Genomic DNA, 14,981 nt, shown 5'->3' with positions numbered 1-14,981 from the left:
ATGAAGCCTTAGGTTATATCAACAACATTAATATTTTTGTTTTTTTTGTCATATTTATGAAGCCTTAGGCTATATCAACAACATTACTATTTTTAATGTGGTTGAATTAGTATTAATTTGGGTTTTAGGTTTTGGAGTGCTTTAAAATTATTATTTTTTGTGACTAAAAGTTTGTTTTTTTAGACATAAGGAAACATGTTAATGGCCCAAGACCTAAATGAAACATTTATTCAGAGGAAAAATACAAAACATATCTTCATTACAAATGAGGAATGTTTTACATTTGCATGGTTTGTTTACATTCATCATATTTGCCCAAGGGCAGGCCTGGATGACCAAAATCCTATTCAAAATTCAAAACAGAGAACCCCACTAGAAATGGGAGCGGTGCAACAACCATTATGTTAGATCATCACCACATAATAAAAGAAGACTGTATATGACACTAGAGCACAACAAAAAGTTAAACCATACCGTCCAAGGAGGGAACTCAAGGGGGAGGCAAAAACTACAGGAAAACCAAATATGAAATCTCAAAAAATCCATGTCCACAGATCTTACCATCGACAATATATTTGAAAGACATAAACCCAAGAGAAGAGACAGACCCTTTTTGGAGAAGGCATCCACATCAAGATTTTGTTCCCAGTATAGATGTTGGAAGTAGACATCAATTAAAGAAGCCTTTAAATCCCTGATACGAAGCATCCAGTTGCAGAGGGAGGGGACCTCTAAGTTGTACTTGCCTAGAATCCATTGGATCAAGATAAGAGAATCCCCAATGATAGAAATCACTCCATGCCTAGCCATGAAGAACATTGCAAAGCACCCCATAAAGTGATCATGTATGCCCTTATGTTGTCTCCCTTGCCTCCAAACCAGGAAATTATATAATGTGATGAGGGATCAAATCTCAAGAACACACCACAACCACATATGCCTTCGTAAGCAGCCCCATCAAAGTAATAGATGGGAAAGACACCAGACACATCAAGCAGAGAAATGGAGCGAGAGTGAGCATTAGGGATCCAAGGTCCAATTTCCATAAAGAAGACAACAATTTTCAAGGCAACTTGATTTGTATCCGAAAATTTTCCTTAAAAAATGAGATCATTTCGAGCCCTCCATATCCCCAACAATACATATAATGGAGCAGTCATGTAAGCAATAACACATTGAGCCCAAGACATGAGGCAAACCACAATGGAAAATACATCTCGAGTATCAGTCCTGTAAGCAATAACACATTGAGCCCAAGACATGAGGAAAACCACAATGGAAAATACATCTCGAGTAATAGATACTCCCCACAATAGTGATACCTCCATCCAAACAAAAAAAGCAAAGGGGTGGTGTAAGAATAAGTGAGAGAAATCCTCCAAAGCCGATTTGCAAAGAACACATCTTCCAAGGCCAATAAACCCCTTCTTCATTAAGGTGTCCCATGTGATAATACAATTATGGATCATAAGCAATACAAAGCATTTGATCTTCAATGGAGAGTCCCAACCCCACATTCTTGCAGACCAATTAGTAAATGGTAATGGTTGTGTGGTGGAGGAAAAGTAAGAGTATACATCCTTGACAGAAATTCGACCATTCAATATATGTCTGCCCCATACCAAAAGATCCTTGTTCTACAATAAGGTGATCCCAACTTGACATAGGAGATTACGATGTCTCCCACTCCCCTTACAAATATTGGGGGATGCCCAAATGTCAAGCATGAGGCCAAACATTGGAAGCAAGAGGAAAGTGACCAACCATGGACAGATTAGCAAGTGTAAAGATCCCTTATTGGTTTAGAAAGTGTATTGTGTGGACAAAGAGGAGGTGGGAACAAGGAAATCCATTAATAACATCCATCCCAACATGAATACCCTAGCCATTGCCCACTAGCCAACAACGATTATTACAAAACCACGGAATAACATGTTAGAAGCTTATCCAAATGATAGATGAGTTGGATTTTATTGGAGCCCTTGCAGCCACCAACTTCATCTCGTGATGATGGAGATATTTGCTTGAAATTATGTTATGCTAGAGACCGCTTTCTTTGAGTGACCTCAAAAAATTAGGGGTCAAGAGAGCAAGATTAAACCTCTTAGAATCTAGCATACCCTATCCACCCAACATAATGGGCCTAGAAATCACATTTAGGCGGATGAGATGTATTTTGCTGTCAAGTTTAGTTCTGGACCAAAGGAATTTGGAGATAAGGGCATCAATATTGTGAATGATTGCGTGAGGGATATAGAAAAATGCATCCAATAGACCATGATACATTGAATAATAGATTTAATCATGATGACCCTACCCCTAATCGAGATTCACTTGTGATCCCAACAGGTCAGCTTCTTTTCAAATTTTTTTAACAACCATGTCCAGTCTTTGTTAAGATATTTCCCAGGTTTTAGGTAACACCCCAAGTATTTGAGACCCGCTGACATAAGGTGGATTTTTACCCCAAATGAAGAAGAAATATTTCTAATCTATTATGAGTCTACGTCATTCCATTCTTGTTTTTGTTAATGAGTAGACCAGAAGTTTTTCCAAAATTGTCAAGAATAATGTGGAAAGACGTCCATTTGTCATATGTTGACTCCCTTGCACCCTGGACATCATCCACAAATAAAATGTGGGGCAGAGAACAACCTTACAACTGGTTATAGAGGCTTCCTCCATTTTAGCCTTTATACCTCTGCTAAAGGCGTCCATAACCAGTGTAATGAGTAATGGAGACAACAAACAACCTTGGAAAAGCCCCTATGTATTTTGAAGAGATGGGTGGGCTCACCATTGATAAGAATTTCCATAGCAGCTGAAGAGAATCATGCCTTAATCCACTGGACATGTTTGTGCGGAAACCAACTTTATATAAGATAGTGATTAGAAATTCCTAGTCCACACAGTATGCCCGAATAAGATCAATTTTCATGAGACATGATTTTAAATTTATGGTTTTGATCAAGTGCATAGTTTCTTGTGCAACTGCAAAAACAAATGTTATTCTCCTGTTGGACAGAAAACCAAATTGCTCCGATGTAATGTGAGGAGATAAAATCCTTTTGATTATGTTTGCAAGAAGTTTATATATCATTTTGTATACACTATTACATAAAGATATTGGTTATATTCATCAAAAGAACGAGGATTATATTTTTTGTGAATTAGAGTAAGAAAAGTTGAATTTATAGCACCTGGAATGTGCCCAATAGTGCTTATAAATGTTTCTATATTCCTCTGGGGTATGATCATCCCTCTTCCTGAACAAACAAGAATCCAGTCAATAATATTATGTAACTTCTCTTTTTAATACTATGCTACTGTTCACCAAGTTAGGGTAATGGATTTCAGTTGAAAAGTGGGAAGACAAGAGGTGTCATCACGAGCTCACTTGTTTATTCTTGTTATATCTCATGAATGACACTGTCATTAGCTGGTTACCAAGCCAGGACAATGACCCTCAACTCATTTTGAAATCAATGTAAGTGCTTTTAAATGACTCTGAATCTATATATAATAGATTAGACACATGCATGTCATTGAGTTAAAAGGAATCCCTTTCGAGGCTATAGATGCTTACTAGCAGCAGGGCCATGTCTGTGGTATTAAAGTTAATTTTACATTATGATTTACTTGGTCATTTTTTTCTTTCCCTGAACTCATTATCATACCTCTCTGAGAACGACTTTAATAACCTTTCAGTAATGTGCTTTTGAGTTCTATATTTCATAAATATGAAGTTTTTCATGGATGTGGGACCTTAGTGCAGGTGATTCACATTTCTTGAACAAGAGGAGCTTCAACTATACAATTGGGTAACAGTAAGATGGTCATCCTCGGAATCTATCATTTATTCATATTTTTTTCCCTATTTCTATCCATTTTAATGCCTTTTCCTTCAAATATTGTCACTTATATTTATAATAATGAGGCTATTGAAAGTGAAGACCTACTAATTTGGATTTCTCTTGAGATTCTTTGTAGAAATTTTGATGGTTGGCTATATGATGGTAACACTATCCATGTAGTAATGACATTGTTATCTTTCTTTGGGTAACCTTAATATCATATTTTATTTTGGAATCATTCTTAATGGTGAACAACTAAAAAACAAACCAGTGTGTATTTCCCTTCTTAGAACAACCATATCTAAGCAGAGTAATTGTTTATTATACGAAGTTGCAGGAACATTATTACAAGTGCAAAGGTCATCCATATATGTTTTAATCTTGTTCTTTTGCAAAGGAGTGACAATACAATAATTGATTCGCTTGCATGAGGACATGCAAGATGATAAACATGGGGGGATGTCAAACCTCCATTTTGTTTGGTTTTACATTACTTTTTTCTATTAAATCCCTCACGCTTTCATGGATCCCTGTTGGGATTTGAAACGTTGACATAATATGGTTATTACTGTGGGTTCTATGAAACTCAACTCAAAACAAATGAATCAAAGATGTCTAAAATCCAGAATTATTTCCGTGTACGGAGGGGATACATGGAGTGAGATCATTTTACATGAAAAAATCAGAATGAAGATAGCAAGAAGAGATGCAGACCTTCCTCTCATTCAGCTCTTCTACTATCACCATTCAAAAATTATCTTGATGATGGATCCCTGTTGGGATTTGAAACATTGACAAAATATGGTTATTACTATGGGCTCTCCGAAACTCAACTCAAAACAAATGAACCACGAATGTCTAAAATCCAGAATTATTTCCCTGTACGGAGGGGATACATTGAGTGAGATCATTTTACTTGAAAAATTCAGAATGAAGATAACATGAAGTGCTGCAGACCTTCCTCTCATTCAACTCTTCTAATATCATCATTCAAAAATTGTCTTGATGATCGATCCCTGTTGGGATTTGAAACGTTGACAGAATATGGTTATTACTATGGGTTCTCCAGAAATCAACTCAAAACAAATGAAATACATATGTCTAAAATCCAGAATTATTTCCCTGTACGGAGGGGATACATGGAGTGAGATCATTTTACTCGAAAAATTCAGAATGAAGATAGCAAGAAGAGTTGCAGACCTTCCTCTCATTCATCTCTTCCACTATCATCATTCAAAAATTGTCCTGATGATGGATCCCTGTTGGGATTTGAAATGTTGACAAAATATGGTTATTACTATGGGTTCTCTGAAACTCAACTCAAAACAAATGAACCACAGATGTCTAAAATCCAGAATTATTTCCCTGTACAGAGGGGATACATGGAGTGAGATCATTTTACTTGAAAAAATTAGAATGAAGATAGCAAGAAGAGTTGCAGACCTTCCTCTCATTCAGCCCTTCTATTATCATCATTCAAAAGTTGTCCTGATGATAGATCCTTGTTGAGATTTGAAACATTGACAAAATATGGTTATTACTATGGGTTCTTCGAAACTCAACTCAAAACAAATGAACCACAAATATCTAAAATCCAAAATTATAACTATAACATAAAAATTTAAATTAAAAAAAAAATTAATTTGTGAAACTTTCAATAAAAAAAATGCTTATCTACCTCTTTTTTTAATTATTTAAAAATATTTTATCAATTTAATTTATAAAAATTAAACTCAAAAAATAAATACATAATCCCCATATCTCCTTTAAATTTTCATTTTTAAAATGAATAACCAAAATTACTATTATAAAATTATTATAACATTTGAAAGTGTTATAATCCATTCATTCAACCAAAAAATATACTCTTTTGGTTCTCATACTTAAATCGAGGCATATATTTTGAAAATGGCTATAAGATTTGGCAAGAGCTAACGAGCCTGCCATAGGGCATTAAATGCCTGCTTAGCTGCATACTCGATAACCCGATAACACACACGCGCGCGGTGACTAGATAAATAAAAAAATGGCGGTGTGTTATCGGGTTATCGAGTATGCATCTAAGCAGGCATTTAATGCCCTATGGCAGGCTCGTTAGCTCTTTCCATAAGATTTAAGCTCTACTAGAATTTGAAGTACAAGTACGTACTAATGTATAATGTGATCCAAGATTAATGATATAGTTGATTGCTCTATGGAATTTGAAGTACAAGTATATACTAGTGTACAACGTGATCCAACATTAATGATATAGTTGATTTTTTTTTGGTGTAACCTTAATACCAACAATCAATTAATAATGTCAATGGCTTTCTAATTGTAACATGTTTTACTACCTTGTTCATTTTTTTTTTATATGTGAAAATATTTACGATCAACTACTAAGTGCTACTAATAGGCTCATGGTTCTTTTATTTTTCTTTTTCTACAACGAAATTCGTATAGATTAGATCCCTAACATTATCATGTATTGTATATCTAAATAAGTATGAACTCGATATGGTAACTTATTAATTGGTTGAAAAATTATGAACCCTTTGGGTCTAAGTATGTAATATTACCAACATGATGGGTCGGTAATATATGGAGTAGTTTATAATGTAATTTTTTGAAAATTTTGTTTAGATGGATTTTCCAAAATTCCTATTGAGGTGGCACCTTGTTAGCCTGGAAGATCTTATTTGTTCGTCGGCTGAAAAAATGCTTCTGGGTGGTTCCCAAGCTTTGACAAGGAACAAGAGTCGCCCCCACCATCATGACTAGACAACATCATTAACGCACTGAGTGGAAACCATAGCTTCCAAACACACGACACCATTAAAGCACTGAGTGAGACCTTTACCTTATTCTAGGCTTTTACCTTCACCAATTTGTGAAGAATGCCAAATACTGATATTCGCATTAACTTTGACAGTTTGTGAAGATCTCTGGATGTCATTCCCTCTAGTGCTTCATGCACTCTTTGAGTGATCGCAAATTGCATACCTAACCTAAATTCATCTCCCTCCTCTTGTAGTCTGTCGCTATTTGTTTCCACTATGCTCTACTCCTGCCACAAGAACATCAAGAAACCTATATAGCCATGGATATTTTCACCGGAGTTGCGAGCAACACCATAGGCAAAGTCATCGTCGATCCAGTGATTCAACTTATGAAAGATGTTATTCACAAAGAGGAAAACCATCATATTCTACAAGTTGATTTCAATCATATGGTTGCCCTTCTTCTGGATATCAGCACCATCTTCCAGAAGCAACAGAGAGTTCCCCCATAGACTGTGAAGGATGGGTTGGAAGAGTTGTGAAGATCCCTTATAGAAGCGCAAAGCCTACTTCATCGATCCCTGGCACACCAACGATGTCTTGAATGTCTCATGTGCAACCCTGTGAGACTCTGCAAGCAAATACGAGAATGGAAGGTAAGTTTCGAACGTCTCATGTGAAACCCTGTGAGACTCTCCAATCAATGCCTTAGAGACGATTTCTCAGCAATTGTTAATGCTTAACAGATTGCCAAAGGTGTTGATTTGGAAATCAACACCTTGCCAAATCAACACCTTTGGCACACATTTTGAGTCATTTTGGTTCTTGTGATCTATAGAACGATGTTCATTTTCAGTTTGAATAATTGTGCGTTGTGTACGCTACACCTTAAGGTTATCAATGTGAGCACACTTGTGACAATAAAGTGATTTACCTCAAATATTTGTATTGTTTCGGTTCGATTTTGAATTCTTTTAACAGTCAACAAAAATTTATTTGTTAAAGCATACATGCGCATGGTGTATTATTGTATTGACAAGCAGATATCACATGGTTTTTAGAAAGAATTCTACACAACTAAGACTTACCCATAGTTCGAGTTTGATATTTAAGCAGTTATACGAACGAAGATCATTGTTCGTTCTTTCTTCGTTTATTTATTTTATGTACAAAAATTCTGCTAAATTATCTCTCAATCATTGTCCAACAATGCCAAACATTTCGTGTAATATATAGGTCAACAATAAGCCACTTAAGAGCTTGATCAGAGGCAACCTCCAATTTTTCTTTTTAAGGCATCCAAATATTGTAATTTCAATATCTTGGGTGACAATTCAAGGACAACGCCTTTAAAATTCAAAATTATAGTGTGTGGGATTATGCCTTCCATTCTCGTATTTGCTCGGAGAGTCTCACAGGGTTGCACATGAGACATTCAAAACTTACCTTCCATTCTCGTATTTGCTTGGAGAGTCTCATAGGGTTTCACATGAGACATTTGAGACACCGTTGGTGTGCCATGGATCGATGAAGTAGGCTCTGCGCTTCTGTAAGGGATCTTCATAGATCTTCCAAACCATCCTTCACAGTCTGCGGGGGAACTCTCTGTTGCTCCTGGAATATGGTTTTGATATCGAGAAGAAGGGTGGCCATATGATTGAAATTAGCTTGTAGAATTTGATGGTTTTCCTCTTTGTGAATAACATCTTTCATAAGTTGAATCATAGGATCGATGACGCCTTTTCCTATGGTGTTGCTTACAACTCCGGTGAAAATATCCATGGCTATATAGGTTTCTTGATGTTCTTGTGGCAGGAGAAGAGCAGAGTGGAAACAAATAGCGAAAAACTACAAGAGGTGGGAGATGAATTTAGGTTAGGTATGCAATTTTCAATCACTCAAAGAGAGCATGAAGCACTGGAGGAAATGGCATACAGAGATCTTCACAAATTGGAAAAGTTTATGCGAATCTAGGTATTTGGCATTCTTCACAAATTGGTGAAGGTAAAAGCCTGGAATAAGGTAAAGGTCTCACTCAGTGCTTTAAGGGCGTCGTGTGTTTAGAAGTTATGGTTTCCACTCAGTGCTTTAATGGCATTATCTGGTCATGACGGTGGGGGAAGCTCTTGTTCCTTGTCAGAGCTTGGGAACCATCCAGAGGCATTTTCCTAGTCGACGAACAAATAAGATTGTCGGGGCCAGTGGGATGCCACCTCAATTGGAATTTTGGAAAATCCTTCTACCGAGGTTTTCAAAAAGTCGCATTATAGAATACTCCGTAGTATATGTGTTCTCCACTTAGGTTATATGTCATGGTTAAATATTTATTCATGTATTTAATTTTAATAAAATGTGAGCCCTCCACCTCACAGAACTATGGGTCCCCAACAACCATGCTTAATAACTTGAATGGTTTATATTTGACACGGTTAAGTGTTTTCTGAAGGTTCTAGATGCCATTGTTACGAGTAGTCGTGTTATGAGATGGAATTGATAAACGGTGGTGAATTTAGGGTTTGATCCAACGATGCATGATTTAAGCATAACTTTATGGAAACTACCATGTCCCATCATCGCATGTCACTCTCATTTGAGCCTCTCAGCTTCCTGGTCGGCTCTGCAACACTCACGACTAACCATAGTTTGTTTTTCCTCCGCCACACAAGTTCCATCGACGGATTGCAACAATTACGCAGGTAACCATTTCACTTTTAAACTAAGAAGATTTTACTCCAATGGATTTTCCTCTCTATTTTGAAAAATCTCTCACAATCAACTACAATTTTCCTTTAGGTGTTTCTTTCTAGGAGTCGACAAGCCTTGATCATTATATTGTAACTCTCTGGAAACAACCACGACACCAATTTTTATTCATGGGACTAAGGCACAACTCTGCTGCTGCATAGGTATATGGGGTGTCAATTTGTGAAGTTTTATGTGTTTTTATTTGGTTTTCTTAATGTGTATTATTTTCTTGGACCACTTCCTTAACATTTTCTATTTCCTTTCAGGCCACCACCCTACCAACTAGATTATGTTATAGCTACAAGTATAATAATTTCCCTTGTTCCTCGTTTTCTCAGAGTTCCAGACTCATCATTGTATACAAAGTTTAAACATTTTCCCTTTGTTGTTGATTAATTCACAGGTTAGGGTTTCCACCTGTCAAACTTGTTCATTGTTGGAATTTGCAGCATGCTCAACTCAACTTATTGGAGTTTAAATTTTCTATGGTCTAGGTTCTTACTATCTTTAGCTTCTCCTTGCCTCTAGGTAATTTTACCAAGGGTCATAAGGGATGTTGTCACCTTACGACAAAACCCTTGAATGCATTGTTACATTTTTATTCCTTTGTTTTTTTTATAGAAGCCATCACGACCTCGATCTTTACAAGCCTCATCCTGTATGATGATAGGGTTTGAATGAGAATGTGTATTTACTATTGATCTTTTAAGATTGAACCTTGAGGGTTTATGAACCGCCTCACTGTGCATATTGCACGTTATCGTTGGATATTTTTCTAAGTACAATCTCTTGAAGTTAATATTATGCATGCGTTATTTATTATTAATCCCTTATGAAACTTTTGGGTTTTAAATATTTGTTTCCATTGTATTAGCCCTATGTGCCTAGGGTCTTTGTTTCGATAGCTATTTGTTGTTGGTTTCTCTATTATATGGTTACACCTAGTTGTTCATATTTTACTGTGTATTTCTTTTGTTTAAAAGATAAAATGTACATGATTCTCTCGTTCATTCCTTGCAACTTACGATGAGATAATATCATTTTCTACAGAGTTTTATGTTATATTGTTGGGCATGGAAACCCCCTCAAGGCATGTTTTGGGACTCAAAGCCCAAGTTTTGACCGAATCCTGTTGTAAAGCTCCACGAATTGCGGGCATGGGGCACGAAAATAGGATAGAGTCACAGGGTTGTCCGCCCTAATTTTGTAACTTAATGTCGGCTGGATAGACCTACCCATGGTCCGCAGGCCATGGGATTGTATAAATAGAGTGAGGCTCTAAGTGTAAGGGAAGGAAGAAGTATGAAAAATTCTAAGTGACTGAGTCGAAGTGTAAAGTGTGTCTTTGGGTCGTAGAGTAGAAGAAGGCTCTACAGATGAGTGCGTAGAGGCCTAGTAGTCCACAGCTGAGTGCGTGGACCCCTACAGCTGAGTGCGCAGGGTGAATTCGAATCTGTAACCGAGGAAGGAATTAATAAAGAGAAGTTTTGCTACAATTCTGTGTATCTGTTCTTGGGTTAATGGATGATTGATATAATTTGCAAATATACTGTTTATTTACTGCGCACACCTGTATGAATGGTTTATATTGTTAAGTATACTTAAAGCACTCAAGTAGGCAAAGTTAATTAACTAACATTGGAATACCAGTAAGGTCTTGGGTAATAACACAGAGCGCGACGTTCAACCCCTGGGTAGGGCTGCACGAAGGCAGTATATCAAGCTGCGAAGTATGAGAAAGTGCGGGAAGCAACTTGTGCGTAGGGTCAAATCGCGAACTAGTTGAACTCCTTAGACATCTCAAGGGTGCGGAAACCTGGTTCTAGCACCCTCCCATACTACTTCGGGTGAGACCTCAATCCGCACTCCGTAGAATGTTGTCGAAAGGGCCAGTAGTACCGAGATTTATTTGGCGAACTTAACTTGGAACCTAGGTCAGGCCCCATTAAGCCAACAAATGGTTCTGTTGCCGGGACCAGGATCTACATAGAGATATATGATGTCGTATCACTGGAATCTGACAAAGAAAGGAATTGAAGAGTGGTTGGACAGAAATATTCATGAGTTTGCGGTGCAGGAAAACAGGGATCTGCAATTATCAAAGGAAGAGTGGTTAGATTGCTACTTATTTACGGAAATCTAGGAATTTTTCTTTGAATCCTTCCCCTCTGAGTTGTACGAGTGGATCGTGAAGCTAGCATACAGTCAAGGAAGGTGTAGGCTCGACAAACCTATTGTGTGGATTCCAGAGTTGGTGCACAGACTGGAAGCATCAAAAGATAAGATCACACGCATTGTGGATCACTGGCTCGATCGAATTATAGGAGGATTTATCACCGAGTTCGTGGTAGATACTTCAGTCAGCTATAGCAAGGTGGAACAACGTTTCCTCAAAGGACTGTGAGGTAAGTACGTTAAATCTTTGAACATTTGGATTAAAATGCTACTGTGTGAAAAGCAGGTTATGCGAATAAATTGATGTTTGGGGCTACACGAAGTGGGAGGATCTACAGAAACGAAGGTAGCGCAGAACTAGAAACTAGCCCCTTGATTTCACCTCTGCGAGAAAGCAAGCAAGAGCTTGTGAAGGTTTCACCAAGAAGTGTGATAAGTTTGATAAAGCAGCAAATTCTGTGCATACCACTCCCACCTACACCACCACCAGTTCCACCATCTTCATCCCCGTCTTAGACAACACCACCTCTGCCACCACCACAGTTTAATATGGCAAACGCGATAAAGTTTCCGATGTTCAAGGGAGTAGGGAATGAAGATGTAGACCAGTTTTGGTTCGTGGTAAGGGCTGTATGGGAAGCGCAGGGAGTCATGTATGACAATATAAGGAAAGTAATGCTAGTCAGCGCTCTGTAGGATCGTGCATTGACTTGGTACATTAAGCATTCCAATGACAATCCAAATGCAGGGATCATGGATATCGAAGCTGCGCTAAACAAGGAATTTAGCAGGCCAAAATCAGAGACACAGTCGATCATTGGATTTAAGGAATCGCGATGCTTCTAGGTGAGACCCCTAGGAGCTGGATCAGAGACTAAAGTGTACAATTCGTGAAGCCAATATGACCTTGATGGATGGGCAACAATGCGCATGGTTTGTAGCATCGCTAACGCCACATCTAAGGAATGCGTTGTCACAACAGAAGCTAACCACTCAGGCCGAGGCCTTGGAGATCGCGATGAGACTGCATGAGACCCCGATACAAGATCCTAACTTGGGAGTTCAACAGATCCACGCACAGTTGAAAAGCTTGTGCCTTGAGATGCAGAGTTTGAAACAAGACAGGATGGCTCGCCTAGAAGCATGTGAGGAGGTATGGTGCATAAAGTGCAAAGGCCAGGATCATGACAAGGACCATTGTCTAGTCTTCACGAACTACCTGGCGGGAGGAGGACCAATTCCATTGAGACCGGAGGCACAAGCAGGACCGAGCATGATGCCTGCATTATGGTGCGCGATTTGTCAGATAGGAGGGAAGCATGCTACAGATAACTACCATCTATTACAGAAGTATACGCAAAATTTCCAGCAATTTTTTTGCAATTTCTGTAGGTCAGTAGGCCACGATGAGCGTACCTGTAGAAGTTATGAACTGATGATGGATCAGACTCCTACCTACAGAGTTCAGACCGAAACATGGGCCCTCGATCAAAATGCAAGGATGGCACACACTGGATTTCAGGGGCACAGATGAGGTCGAGGTGGAATGGGACCAGGAAGAGGTTGCAGACAACTGATATGTTACAATTGCGGAGGGCCAGGACATTATGCCTGCGATTGTACAAATCCAACGAGACAATCATGCTTATATTGTACCCAGTTTGATCATGAGATGGAGGACTGTCCCACGCTGACAATGAGGTTGCACGATAAAGGAGCACTCCAACCTCCCCCTACTTAGATGCTGCAAATGATGAGGTCTGAGCCGCGCGAGGAAGTCTTGAACGTAAATATCATGATACCGAAGTGGTATCATGACAGGAGATGACAAAGGAAAGCAACCCGAAGAGAGTGCTTGGGTTCACAGGGCTCCAACAAAGGAACCAGAATTTGATTTAGAGCGCGCCAAGGAGACATTCTTGGAAGCTAAGAAGAGCTTCGCGTATGCATCCACTTCAGGAAGTAAAGACCAACTGGAACTGGAAATGGACCCATCAATGCTCACTACATTATTGGAGACATGCATGAAGCTGTTGTGCGACAGCAAAATTGTGAAGGGGATGCAATAACTCATCACTAGATGTGTTGGAACCATGCCAGGAGAACCGCGTGTAGTATGGAAACTCAGGAAGCACACAATGTGAATAGGAAGAGAGATGAGATTGGCCACACAGACCAGGGAATATGAAATGGATCAAGTGATTTTGGATCTAGGATTGGACACGAATGTCCTGCCAAAGTAGACGTGGGAGTGCATGGGCAAGCCTGCGCTGCAATGGTCTCCTATTCAATTATGAATGGCGAACCAACAAAAGATCCTACCTATGGGAAGATTGCAAGGAATAATGGTAGATATTGAAGGTGCGAGCACGCTAGCAGATTTCGAAGTGATAGAAATTGTTGATGACAACAATCCCTATCCTGTGCTACTGGGAATAGATTGGGCCACTGACATGAAAGGAGTGATAAATCTAAAGAAGTGCAAGATGATTTTTGAGAAAAAATCACTGTGCGTAGTGGTACCTTTAGACCCTACAAAAGGATCGCGCTACAGAGAGCCAGTGGACGTCTACGATAGTGATGATGATCTAGAATGTATCTACAAGATAACTGCGCAGCAGTAGGATTGGGTAAATCCAACAACGAATGGCAGACTCTCGTGGGAGCGCGAAAGCTCCTGCACCTCAGATTCAGACGAGGAGATAGAACTGGTTACACGAGGTAACCACGCTCAACTGTAACATGATGATAAGGTCACTGCACTACGTGGCAATAGAGGTAAGAGATCTGCCTATGTATGATGGGTTGAGCGAGGTGGATGATTTCCTGAACAAATTTGAAAGAGAAGTATCGGAAAAACAACGTTTCGACACTCTGAAGTGGGTACTGCGCGCTACGCCCGCAAGATGGTGGGGTATACATTAAAGAAGTTTTGAGGACTAGCGCGAATGCAGAAGGATGATGGGCATGCGGTTTGGAAAGCCTCAGATGTGTATGAAAGCCAAGTATGACAGACGAAACAGCCTGCGTGCCAACCTTTCTAGATGGGTACAGGCGTATGGTGTGCAACCTACACGAACGCACACCATCCTCGCTATAAGAAACACGACCACCAAGAAGGAGTGGGAAAGACAATGGTGCGAGCAACCCCTCCAGTTGGGACCAAGAAGTATGGTAAGACCAAGCATGTAGAAGCATATTCACGCAGAAGCTTTTGACAAAGTACGTGAAGCACTGAACACGGTCCACCATGTGAAACAAACTGATTGGGACCTGCGCATACCAGCGGTTCTCTGGGCTTATAGGACTATGTACAAAACCCTGACCACGCTGGCACTTCCGAAGCTAAAGTATGAAGCGAATGCTTTAATCCCCATGCGGCATGCAAAGCCTAGTCCGCACATAGTAGCACTAGTAGATACGATAGTTCGCGAAGCCTGGAAAG

This window comes from Pinus tabuliformis, chromosome 7, assembly GCF_031772625.1.
Source record: "Pinus tabuliformis cultivar Carrire ecotype Pingquan chromosome 7, CPIR1, whole genome shotgun sequence".
Taxonomy (NCBI): domain Eukaryota; kingdom Viridiplantae; phylum Streptophyta; class Pinopsida; order Pinales; family Pinaceae; genus Pinus; species Pinus tabuliformis.
The sequence above is the reverse complement of the archived record's forward strand: the minus strand, read 5'-3'. Positions refer to the sequence as shown.